Below are 13097 nucleotides of genomic sequence, written 5' to 3'. Positions count from 1 at the left end.
GCTGGTCTAGAAATGCGGTTAAGTGGCCTAAGACATAAACTTTATTTTATATTTTTGCTCCACCCCTGAAATTCTTTTCTACTACATTTAAAACATCATTTGGCAATTAGTTCAGCATTTTTTATGTATTCAGGGGCCTTGGGCTCTAGTGAAATCCTATAAAACTATTTATAACATACTCCACAGTGGAGAAAAAAGCAAACTGACAAATGCCCCACACTTCTACTCCCAACTTTGACTCTGCACCTTTCTGGCTAGAATTTTATACAAAAACAGTGAAACTATTTTAGTGTTGCTGCTGTTGAGAACAGGGGTAATGCATAACCACCTTAGAGAATAAGCAATGAGAGGTGTTGTTGGGAGGGATAGCATTTATATTAAGGGTATAATCTTGGCACATGTCAGCATATACTTGTTGAGCATCTACTGTGTGTCAGGTTCTAAGCTACTCTCTATGGAGGATACAACGATGAATGGAACACAGTTATGTCTTCAAGGGATTACAGTCTAGCAGGGGACATGAAACCTTACAAATAGGTATAACAAAGGTATATCTGCTAAGAAGTTTTGATTGCCTTTTATATTCATATCCACTTTCAAAGCAACACAGCTTAAAATAGTTTCTTTATGCATATGTTATGCATCCCAATGCTTTGGAGATTGAATCTGAGTCCAATGCGTAAACCCAGAATTGGTCTGAGGCACAAATTCTGCCCAAGACAGGAGCCCAAAACTGATGAGTCTCTCATTGGCTAGCTTGATTGAATTAAGTTCACCTTCTGGAAGTTTGACTGTGAGACACGCAGAGAGCGTCAGTTTGTTGGTAATGTGGCTGGAGTTGAAGAAGCAGAGATAGAGTGTTACTAAGTCACTGTGATAGAGAAAACTAGAATAAGGAGCAAGTAATGAAGTGTTGCTTGAGTTGAAACAATGGGGATGGCCAGCTGAGCAGATGGCTAGAACTTCTGAGCCTGGAGGGTCCAGGCACTGCTATGTCCTGGATTCTGGTTCTGTTCTTCATTGATTTCACTGTTGAGACTGTTGTTCTTTCTTTTACTTCCCTGTGGAGCTTCCCAGTACATTCCTATTAGTTAGGAGGTAACCCAGGTGTGTCTATTCCTTGCACACTGAAAAGATACCTTTCCAACACTACAAACCATAGAAGGGTTCAAAGGTTATGTGCTTAGCAGTAATGTCCTTCTTATCTTGAAGTTTCAGCACCACTTAGAAGGCCCCACAGATATTCAGTGAATATTAAATAAGACATATGGGTAAAGTATAATGAGAGTTTAGAAGAGTGGAAATTATTTCTTTTTAAAAAAATTAAATTTATTGGGGTGACATTGGTTAATATGATTATATGAGTTTCAAGTGTACAATTCAATACTACATCATCTGTATATTGTATTGTGGGCTCAGCACCCCAAAGTTTAGTCCCTTTCCATCACCATGTATTTCACCCCCGTTATCTTCTTCACCCTTCCTTCGTCTTCCTTCCCTACTGGTAACCATCATGCTGTTGTCTGTCTGTGTCATCGACGTCTTTTTGTTTTGTTTTGTTTCTTTGTGTTTGTTTGTTTGTTGCTTTCTGTTTTATATTCCACATGAGTGAAATCATATTATTCTTGTCCTTTTCCATCTGACTTATTTCGCTTGGCATAATACTCTCAAGATCCATCCATATTGTTGCAAATGGCAGTATTTCATCTTATGGCTGAGTAATATTCCATTGTGTATATGTACCACATCTTCTTTAACTAACCATCAAAGGACACTTGGGTTGTTTCCATGTCTTGGCTACCATGATGCTGCAATGAACATAGGGGTACATATATCTTTATGAATAAATGTTTTCAAATTGGAAATTATTTCTTGCTGAGAGAATCAGAAATAAGCTTTTATGGAGACAGTGTTATCTGAGCAGAGCCTTGAAGTCAGAGGGAGCCTAGTTTTGAGTGAAGGGAGGGACTGCTCCCCCAAACATATGTTCTAAAAACTAAGACCTTTAAATTGTTTTTATTTTTTTTATTTTTTAAGGAGGGTGCAGCTCACAGTGGCCCATACAGGGATTGACACCGGCAACCTTGGTCTTATTAGCACCATACTCTAACCAAGTGAGCTAACTGGCCACCCCTGAATTTTTTTTTTTTTTCTTTTAAGTTTTTTTTATTTTTTATTAGTTTCAGGTGCACAAGACAAAATAATACTTAGACGTTTATCATTTATATCCCTCACACTGTGAGAACCCCCTCCCCCCATCCACTATCCCTCTGACATCGCACACAGCCATTACATTTTCACTGTCTCTATTCCTAATGCTGTACTTCGCTTCTTGTAAGTATATACGTACATATATACATATATATATAAAATTATAGTTGGCATTCATTATTGTTCGGCTTCAGCTTCAGGTGTACAGTGCAGTGATCAGGCATCTACATCATCCCTGAGGTGGTATCCTAAATGGGACAAGTGTCCATCGGATACCCTACAAAATCTTTACAACATTATTGATTACGTTCCCCAAATTAATTTTCAAAACCCTGTGGCCATCTTGTGGTTACTGACTGTTTTCTAATCCCCTCACCTTTCCCCTTATCCCCACCCCCCCGCCCATCTAGCAACCCTCAGTTTTTCCTCTATGTCTCCAAAACTGTTTCTGATTAGTTCATTCACTTATTCTTTTCTTCAGAGTCCACATATAAGTGAGATCATATGGTATTTGTCTTTCTCTGTCTGACTTATTTTGAATTGTTTTTAAAGTATTATGTTGTCATGGAAGTTTTTAAGGCTATGATGAAAATACACAAGAAAGAATATTATGAAAAAAGTAGTTACAAAGGCTTACACCTTTGAAGGTATTCACTTCCCAATAAACCCAAGGACCACATCTTACACCTGGGTCTCCCCCTTTCCCATTAAAACCTGTACTATTCCAGGCAATGGACAAAGTCATCGCAGTGGGACAAATAGGGAAGTAAAGTAAAGAACTTTAGCTTCAAGTAAAGCATCTGAAGAGGAATATTAGTAGGAATGTTAGTTGGAAATGTAGATTCAGTTTTGAACTTTATTCTGTAGTTGTTTGTAGTCTAGGCACTCATGAATTCTAAACAAGAGAGGGATGCCAGCATTGTGTTTCAAGAGCTCAATCTGAAAATAGTATATAAAGTGGATTTGAAGAGGGAAAAGTCATAGTCAGGGGGACAAGTTAGAAACCCAGTGCAAAAGTGCAGGTCAGAGGTGACGTGGATTATTGATTGTCATTGTAAAAGTACACATACTTTTTAGTGTTACTATTTAGTGTTTGTGTTAATGTTTTGCATTTATATGCATCTTCATTATTTATTTATTACAGCTGTTTATGATGAGTCAGTAACACAGCAATACTACACATCTTCCTTTAATTTATAGCAATGGGATTGCATACAAGATGCAAAATTCCGTAACAGCTTGTTTCTTCAACAGCACATAAGGAAAGTCATAACTACTCCACACGTTGTTTACTATTTTGGGTAGAGATGTTACTGAAATCTAACCAGTCCCAAATTCTTTTACAAAGTAATGCTTTTTTCTCAGATGCTCTGAGAATTCTTAGATTTTAAACAAAACCAAGACCAATCTACCTTTGTATGTTGAGTTTCCTATGTTAATGTCTCAATGCATAACATTGCACCATTTGGAATTTTATAAATTCACATTTCACACTGTGAACTCACATTCATTGCAGCAGCCTGCCTGTAACCATCTGAAACCAAGCTCATGATGAACCGCTTTCAAGTATTCCACTCTAGAAATATTTGAAAAAGATGGCCCTCCTGTCTATTGATAGTGTCATCAAAGCTTTTCTTTTCTTTCTTCTCTTTCTTTATTTTGTAGGATTTCTGATTTTCCTTAGAAACATAACCTGCCTAATGCTTCTCAATCTTTTCTCTCTGAGACACAAACAGTTGAACACAATCACATTCATCATATACTCCCATGGGAACTAGCTGCAACTCCCTCTTGAGAAAGCATATGAGAATTAATGTCAGCTTGAGAAACATATACTAAGGATAACTCTGAACATGAATTAAGTTTTTTAAAGCCAAGTCAAGTATGAAATACTTTAATATTAGTCATAAGTGACTTGTGGATACTCTTACAATTAAGCATATCCCAATGCCTTGCTTAGGCGAGAACTGCTAGACCGATGATGCTATCACCCTCAGGCATTACTCAGTGTTGGTAAAGTACACACACACACACACACACACACACACACACACCTGCACATTCCCCACAATCCACACACGTGCACATTCTCAGTCTTAACGAGACATAGACTTTTACATTTTTTCATTCTGTCCTATTTTCAGAACGCTGAGTTTTTCAAACTGTATTGAGAACTGTATACAGTTGCATAGAATTTGCTCTTTGATTTTATATATGTGTACACTTAATCACACACACACAAAAATTCTTTTACAAAATTAGATGGTTATTAAGGGCTTTTTTTGTTTTGTTTGTTTTCCTAAAACTGATTTCAGGTTAATAGGTATTCTAAATCATAAAGAGAAAACAAGAAATATACACAATATGTTCAAAAGTGGTTAAATGCCTTCTTTCATATAAAATCGTGAGAATTTACACTCTGATCACAGTTTCATCTATTAACAGAATTCATTTGGGTAGGCCTACCACTAACTTAAAAAACAATGCAAGTTGTGTACCTTTCTGAATCCAGGAGAAACAATTGAGTGGCGTATCCATTTGTCCTTACTTGTTCAGGTAATAGCTTGTTTCAGGATGATTTTCTGGAAATACATATTTATATTTTAACATATTTCCTTGATTAACCACACTCTTATTTATTCGGACACAGGTCAAAGTGCAAAGGATTTCTTTACTTTTTAATTCAACAAATGTTTTTTGAGTATCTACTATGTGTTCTACTGATGGGAATTCAACAGTGAATAGAACAGAGAAATCCTAGCTCACGCCTAGCTGAGTTTGCAGTTGAGGGAAGAAGATTGTGAACAAATAAATAAGTGGAACATATTGTGTGACAGATGGTGATAAGTTCTATGGATAAAAGAAATACAGATAAAGGAAAATGAGAGTTCTGGAGTGGAAGTTATAGCGTAAACAGAAACTTCACTGAGAAAGTGGCATTTCAGCAAAGACATGAAGGAAGTGAGGGAGCAAATCATGTGGTTAGTTATCTGAGGGAAAGAGCCTTCCAGGCAGGAGGAACAGCAAGTGCACAGGCCTCAAGGTGAGTATCTGCTGGTCTGTCCCCGGGGCAGGAGCAGGCCAGTATGTCAACAATGGAGCAAGCAAAGGGAAGAGGGAGGAAGACATGTGATTAGGAAGGTAAGGGGCCTCTGTGAGTCATTTTGAGGACTTTGCCTTTGAATGAGATGGGAAGCTAGTGGAGGTTTTGAACAGGGAGTGACAAGATTTTATTGTGACTGACTTGAACATCAGTGGATGGGATACAGTATGAATTTGAGGTCACTTGAGTGATAACTTCTAGAGAGCCAAGGTGTTTTATGGAACTAGGCTAAGATTTAGTGTCTGAGAAGTTTCATAGTTTTAGTGTTTTTTCCTGACAAAAAAGGAAAAGAAGAAGGAGGGAGGAAGGGAGGAAGAAAGGGAGGAAGGAACATAAAAGAAAGAAAATCAAGTATTGTTGAGACATTAAGAGTCGTAACTTTCATTATAACAGTATTATCCATACTCCTGACAAACCTGGTAAATTAAAACAATCTAGAGAATATATAGTATATTTATAGTCACAATAAATACATGATAATTCTTTGTTTTTGCTCACAACTTTCCTTCAAGCAGGACAAGCTCTGCTACTCTGTTAAACTGTCTGCAAAATGCACAAAATTTGCTATTTTTGGAAACGTTTCATTGGCATCCTGGGAAGTTCAGTTAATTAATGTCTATAAAGTACTTCAAGATCATCAAAAACACAAAACTGACCTAAAAACAAGAGTTTTCAATTACTGCAAGGAAGTACATTATTTGGGGCATGTGTATTACCTGTATACGTATCTTGATAATTTCTCCCGATCACCGTTATCAATAGATGCTGTCTTACAGGGAGTCAGAAAATTTGTCCTGAGAAATAAAGTAATAAATTTGGAAAAGTTAATTATTGCACTGGTCTCTATTAAATTTGGCCTTGTTTTATTAACAAAACAAACAAAAAAATTAACAAAAATTTCTTTTGAACAGCTCTTCTCAAAGTATGGTCCATGCACGACTGGGGGTTCCAAAACATTTTTAGGAGGTCTGTGAGGTCAAACTTATATTCACAGTAATACCAAAATGTTTTCTTTTTTAACATTCATTTCTCTAATGCGTGTACAACGGTGTTTTCTAGAGTCTTATGTGTGCTATCTAAATAGACAGAATTCAGGAACAGATACAGGAATCTAGCTTCTTCTATTAAGCCAGACATTAGAGAGATTTGCAAAGATGTTAAAACAATGCTGTTCTTCTCACTACTTTGAAAAATATAGTTATTTTCATAAAATGTAATTCTGTTAACATGCCATGAGTTTATTATTGTTATTTTAAATGAATTAATAAATAAGGAACTCAATAATTTTTAAGTATTAATATGTGAAAAGATCCTGAAATCAAAAAGTCTGAGAACCACTGCTTTAGAATGTAAGCTCCAAGAGAGCGGAGGTTTTTGTGTTATTTTGCATGAATGTACCAAATACCCTAAAGAGTGTCATAGTAAGTGCTTAATAAATACTTGTCAAATGATTGAATGAATGAATGAATGAATGAATGGTTACTAACATGTTAGATGAACTAACATGGTCCTTTTTTAAAAATTTCAATCAGATAAACAACATTTTTAAAAAATTAAATTTATTGGGGTAACATTAGTTAATAACATTAGGTAAGTTTCACGTGTATAATTCTATAATACATCATCTGTATACTGACTGCATTGTGTGCTCACTACCCAAAGGCCTGTCTCCTTCTGTCACCATATATTTGACTCCCTTTTACCCCCACTCTCCTTACCCTCTGGTAACCGCCATACTGTTATCTGTGACTATGAGTTTGTTTGTTTAACATTGGCTTCTTAAAGGCATAAAATAAATGGTAATATCTGGGTTCGTTGAGGTTTGTACATACATTAGGATAGAATAATTTTATGCAGACATTAGACTTATTCATGAAAGGAATTCAGGATGAAGTGAAATAATCATTTATATTACCATTTATAGCCTTTCCACACAGTCAAAGACCCCTAATCTAAGAATTACCACCCTATCAGTGAAGAGGAAGAATTTCTTTTAGATTCTCAGCATCTGAATGACTGGTCTTCTTATATTTTTGGTGCATTCACAAACTTGCATCTTCACTTTCACTGGACATGTGACAAGGCAAACAATCTTCTACAGAGACTAGAAGAATTTAGCAAAAAAAAAAAAAAAAAAGTGACTTGCTTTTTTCAACTGAAGACATAGAGATACTAAATTAGATGCCTGGTCCCAAAGGGATCTTATGCTCCTAGACTCCAAAATGTTAAACTGATACACACAAGTGAAGCTCTATTTGACTGTACATTACCATGAATGGAATAGAAACACCTTACAATGTATTTAACACTGTGATTAAGGAGAAATGACAAAAACTAGGAAAATCAGGCTTGTAATCAATAGGTAGTCCAGTGAGCACCTCCTTGGGGAATTAGAAGGAAGTAATTTTAAAAAATACTTCTGATTTCTAGTATTCCTAAAAGCAAGTCAAGCACTAAATGAAGTGCTATTGAATTAGGTAGATAGAAACAAAGACAAGAGACTTTAATTGACTTGCAAAGTCCTCACTTAGAATGGATTATTAGTCCTATTATTCTCTTTTTAGACATTTATCCACAAGTCTTTATTAAGTGACTATTGTGTGCCAAGCTCTCTCTGGGTATTGAGGATTCGGTGTTCCATGGCTAATGAAATATATATTTCAGGGGAGAAACAGACAAGCAATCAAATAAACAAAGATAATTTCAGGTATGATAAGCAAGCTAAAACAAGCCCTTGTGTGAAGGAGTGATTTGTTGAAGGGTAGAAGTCAGGGAATAGGGTGGGGAATGCTGATTTAGACTGGGTGTTGGGGAATCACTCACTGAAGCGGTGGTGGTGTAAGCTGATACCTGTAAGGCAAGAAGAGGCTGGCCGGCAGGAGCGTGCTGGGCTCAGAAAACTGCTAGTTCAAGGCTCTGAGGAGGGAATGAGCTTTGTATGTCATGAGAAGGAAAAGGTGACTAGTGTAGTTGGTGCCTAGTGAGGAGAGGGGTTATACATGATGTGATCAAAAGTAGGTAAAAACTACATCATGAAGTGACTCGAAGGAGTTTGAATTTTCTTCTGGGAGCAAGAAAAGCCTTTGCAGAGCTTGATCTGGTCACATGATTCAATTCGCATTTAGAAAAGATTCAGTCTGGCTGCTCCATGGGAAATGGATTGAAGAGGAGCAAGAGGAGAAGCAAGGGATCTATTAACAGAGACTGTCCCCTGGGAGTGGGACAATGGATGGTGGCTTGGAATTCAGGGGTAGCAGTAAAGAAGAGAAGTGAACAGATAGAGGATCTATTTGTTCTTTGTTTAAAATAGTATATGAAACTAGTCTGGCTGATGAGAAGAGTTTAACAAATAAATGGTAACTGTGATATCACTGCTCCCTTCTTAAACACAAAGCTTGCGGAGATTCATGGATTTGTTCTAGCTCACATAACTAGTAAATTCAGCCAGTGCACCATTCCCACTGCCACTGGGTACTGTTATCCCAGTCACAAAACCCCTTACCTGAGGTCTTTTTCCCTTCCAATCTTTTCTGCATTTGTTACCATTCCAATCTTCCTCAAACATACCTTTCATTATGTTTACCTTGCTGATAAGCACATTGTATGTACTCCTGTAGTTACTGAATAATTGAAGTGAACTAGGGTTGTATGGTTGGGTGGGGTTCACACACTTAAGATATGGCTCTTGCCTTTAGAATTTAAGAGTTTACTTGGGCAGACATTATTAACTCATTTGAAATAATGTGTAGAGAAAGATGTTAAGAAAAAGATGGCATAATTAACAAAGCTTTCTAAAGGAGGTAGGACTTGTTCTAGATCTTGAAAGAGAATTTTAAGCAAAGAGAGAGGCAAAAAGATGCTGGGTGAAAAAGGAGCAAAGACACAATATCCTAGTTTTGTGGCATAGAGAAGGGATTTGCTTGAGAAGAGAGCAACAGCTTTTGAAAGGTGGAAGATAAAGTCACAGGGCAGGAGGGTGCCAGACAGTGGATGCTATCCAAAGCTGGGCACCAAGAATTTGGCCATGATTCAGTTGGATATAAAGAGTTATTAGATTTGTAAGCAAGATTCACTCTTGGTGAAGGCATAGCTGGGACCGACGATCATTCCTCACTCTAATTTCTAGAGTAATTATCATCGTCTTTAGGTACTAATTAGACACTTAGCTTGTAACTCTTTGCACTTTTAAAATATATAATCTGTTTGAGTGCAGTCTATATGGAGTAGGAAAAGAGGAAATGCTTGATGATGATGAAAGACATGTGTAAGGAAGATGAATTTGGCAGCAGCATATGGCCTGAATTGAAAAGAAGAAAGACAGGAGGTAGGAAAGTCATGAGGAAGCTGTTCCAGAAATGTAGGTGTGAAGGAAAGAATGTAGAAGAGGCAGATAGGAGAACTTGCTTAGGAATTTAATTAAAGGGAGCTGTAACAAATTGGAGTGCAGAGTGGATTAAAAATTCAATTTTTGAATATAAAGTTTTAAAGGACCATGATGCCACTCAGACAAGATGGAAAACTTTGGAGAGGGTATTAGTTTGGGGAAATTAGAAGAGGAATTTCGTTTTGAACAGGCATTTGAGATGATGACAAGATATTCATTTAGACATGGTCTAAGAAATTGGCTAGATGAGAATGAAGTGGCTATGTAGAGACAGGGTTGAAGCTTTGTTGTGATTTTATTCACTTCAACAAATATTTGTAGAGGCTAATAGCTGTGGGATAAAAATTGGGCAGGGACTCTGAGGAATCAACAACCTGCTGGAGAAAACAGATATACAAGAAAGGAATGCAAAGTCTAAAGAAATAAGTGTCCAGAGATTATGTGCTGGGTAAGCAAGTACCTATTCAGTGGTACCGTGTTTCCCCGAAAATAAGACCTAGCCGTACCATCAGCTCTAATGCGTCTTTTGGAACAGAAATTAATATAAGACCTGGTTTTATTTTAATATAATATAAGACCCGGTCTTATATTATACTATATTATATACGACTGAGTCTTATATAATATAGTACAATATAAGACTGGGTCTTACATTAATTTTTGCTCCAAAAGACACATTAGAACTGATGGTCCAGCTAGGTCTTATTTTAGGGGAAACCCAGTACAAATTTCCTACCCGAGAAAACGGACATATAGTCCATGAAAGCATCCAAAGGTGGCTTGTCCTGCTTAACTTTCCCTGATTGTGTCCTGCTACTCTGGCCACTAATGTCTAGACCCAGGATTGGCACCCAAGCCAAGTCAATCATCTCTAAACCAGGCATAAAGAAGACTAGCCACCAATCAGATGGCCCATCAGGAAAACTGTATTCCACAAAGGCCGTTCTTATTGAATAGTGAATGCCAGATTGCATTCAGATCCTCTCTCTTGGGATGTTTTAAATGTAAGTCACAGGAAGTGACCTCTAGAAGCAGAGATAACAGTAGAAGCTGAGAGTGATATGAGAAAGAAGCAGAGAGATATGATTCAGGAGAATGACAAAATTACTAGAATATGGTCAATAGATGCCTGTCAGTGAGGGGATGAACAAGGTACCCATGACTGTTGCTGGATCACAAGAACTGCAGTTAATTCTTAGAATGAGCAGTAGTTCCGTTATGACTTTCTGAAGTTTCCTTATTTCCTTAAAATAAACCCTCAGCATTTGCAGTGCTCTGAACATGTCCTGCCATTTTATATCTGGTAAGAGCCCCACTAACACAAGGATATTTTTGTTGTCTTGCTTTAATTATACCTTCAGAAGAAGGTATCTCATGAAGGAAAGGGTCAGCATGATCTTCATAAAGCAAGATCAAGAGGATACGTGTACGTGCACGTGTATATGTGGCTACCTTCCCAGAATACAATAGTAGAAGGTAGAAAATTCAGAGCAAGCCTGGCATCCCCAGGTTTATACTTTTGTTATTCCTCTCTCTCTTTTCCCATCATGATTACAGTATGGGCCTGTGTCTTTGTCCTTGGGGAGAGCAAAGAAAGGGAGAGTCAGGGAGACTATTCAGTGCAGCCACCAGGCTTGAGGAGCAACCCCAAAAGATAGTAGAAATTGCATTCTCCAAGAGAAGAGAAGAATTTGAGTATCTAGATCAGAGTTTCTCAATGTACAGACTGCTAACCACCAATTTAGGATCACCTGATTTGTTACAAATAAAAATTTCTGGTTCAACAAAACCTTAGACCAACTGAATGGGATATCTGGGTGAGAGGCCTAGGAACTTGCATTTTTAAAGTATGCCAGATGCTTCATGAAGCACTTAACCTTTGAGACCCACTGCTCTAAGCTCTGGGTAAAGGACAGAAAGAGTGTTGGGGAGGGGGTTGCTGGCTTCTGTGCAAGCACCCAGGACTGAATGGTGGAAAGGCTTGACAGAGCATATATATACACATTGCTGTAGGAGTGAAAGGAAGGAGAGATGAAGTATGTGAGGTGAAGCTGGAGTGTAGGGTCCACGGAACAGATAGCAGGATGTAGATTTGCTTTGGGGATCATGAGCCTAGATGATAACTGAGTGTGTGGATGGATTAGGTTTCTACTAATGCCAGAATTTTTATAATCACCATAAGTGCAATACACAGCTTTTCCCTCCTCTATATTAGTCTTTTTAAGATTTATGGAGCACCAACTACAGGGAGAACGTTGTATTAGCTGCTGTCAGAGAAAACAAGAGTTTATTGTGTACTTGAAGTTGAACAAAATAAATCTGTGATTCATATTTAAGAGTGACTACAAAGCAACATCCAAATAAGTGCAAATGCACTCATTTAACAAAAACTCATTGTGTCCCTTATGCACAGATTCTTTCCTGGACTTCATAGGGTGTGTCTTATCAGAAGGTGACTTGGGTGAGTTTAAAGGCAGATTTTGTAAGAAGGTGCAAACAGATTACAGAGAAAGACACTTAGTCTTAGAGTCACAGAGTTCAGAAGGAGGATACATAACTTCAATTCATTCAACATTCCACAAATATTTATTGAGTGCCTATTGTGTTGTAGGCACTGGAAATATATCAGTAAGTAAAACAGACAAAAATCCTTGCCCTCAGGGAGCTTGTATTCTGGTGGGAGAGAGACAGGAAAACAAATAAGTTATGCACTATATTAGAAGGTGGTAAGTGCTCTAGGGGAAAAATAAAGCAGGAAGAGAGATAGGATTTGGGGGGAAGGATGAAGAGATGCAGTATCATAGATGATCTTTTATGGGGAAAAAAACTCATTAGAAGACATCTGAAGATTTATAAGTAGGAGACAGAGGAAGTTTTGTGGATGTATACTGGACGCGTGTTCCCCTGTGTTCCACTTCGTCTCTTGTACCTGCTACCAATTGCTAAGACAGGGCCAGGGCAACAGGCACAAATCCTGCAGATTACAGCCCACATATGGGGTTGGAAGAAAGGGTGACAGTTGGCGAAAGGCCTTCGTTAACAGATACAATAGTTGGGATTTAAAATAATTGTTTTATTCGTGTGGACAATTTACCTTTCTAGGTAGTGTATCCACGCAGACTCTGGGTATACTAAACTGTCTCATTGTTTGATGTGTTCACTCTCTGAATGTTAACTGATTAATCTCAATCTTCTAATTAATGTTTGAATGATTTTCCTCAGGTCTAAACTATCAAGGGCATTTCTACTTATTAACTTGTGTTCTGCTGGTGCCATCAGGGGCAATAAATACATTTGAGGTCCCTGTTCAGAGTCACCTGTGACCGTTTCAAAATATCCATAGAAACCACCACCAAAAATAACAGACCCCTTCCCACCTAAGATTATCGATGAAAGGGT

The 13097-nt window shown here is 37.6% G+C and overlaps 1 protein-coding gene across 1 annotated transcript in view; it reads left to right on the top strand.

The window, feature by feature from the left end:
• Positions 1-13097, top strand: part of KRAS (KRas proto-oncogene, GTPase) — a 100314-nt gene that overhangs the window by 48084 nt on the left and 39133 nt on the right. The window lies entirely within an intron of this gene.

This window comes from Rhinolophus sinicus, chromosome 1 (genome assembly GCF_057876585.1).
Source record: "Rhinolophus sinicus isolate RSI-liver-muscle chromosome 1, RSI-T2T, whole genome shotgun sequence".
NCBI classification, from domain to species: domain Eukaryota; kingdom Metazoa; phylum Chordata; class Mammalia; order Chiroptera; family Rhinolophidae; genus Rhinolophus; species Rhinolophus sinicus.
The sequence above is the reverse complement of the archived record's forward strand: the minus strand, read 5'-3'. Positions and strand labels throughout refer to the sequence as shown.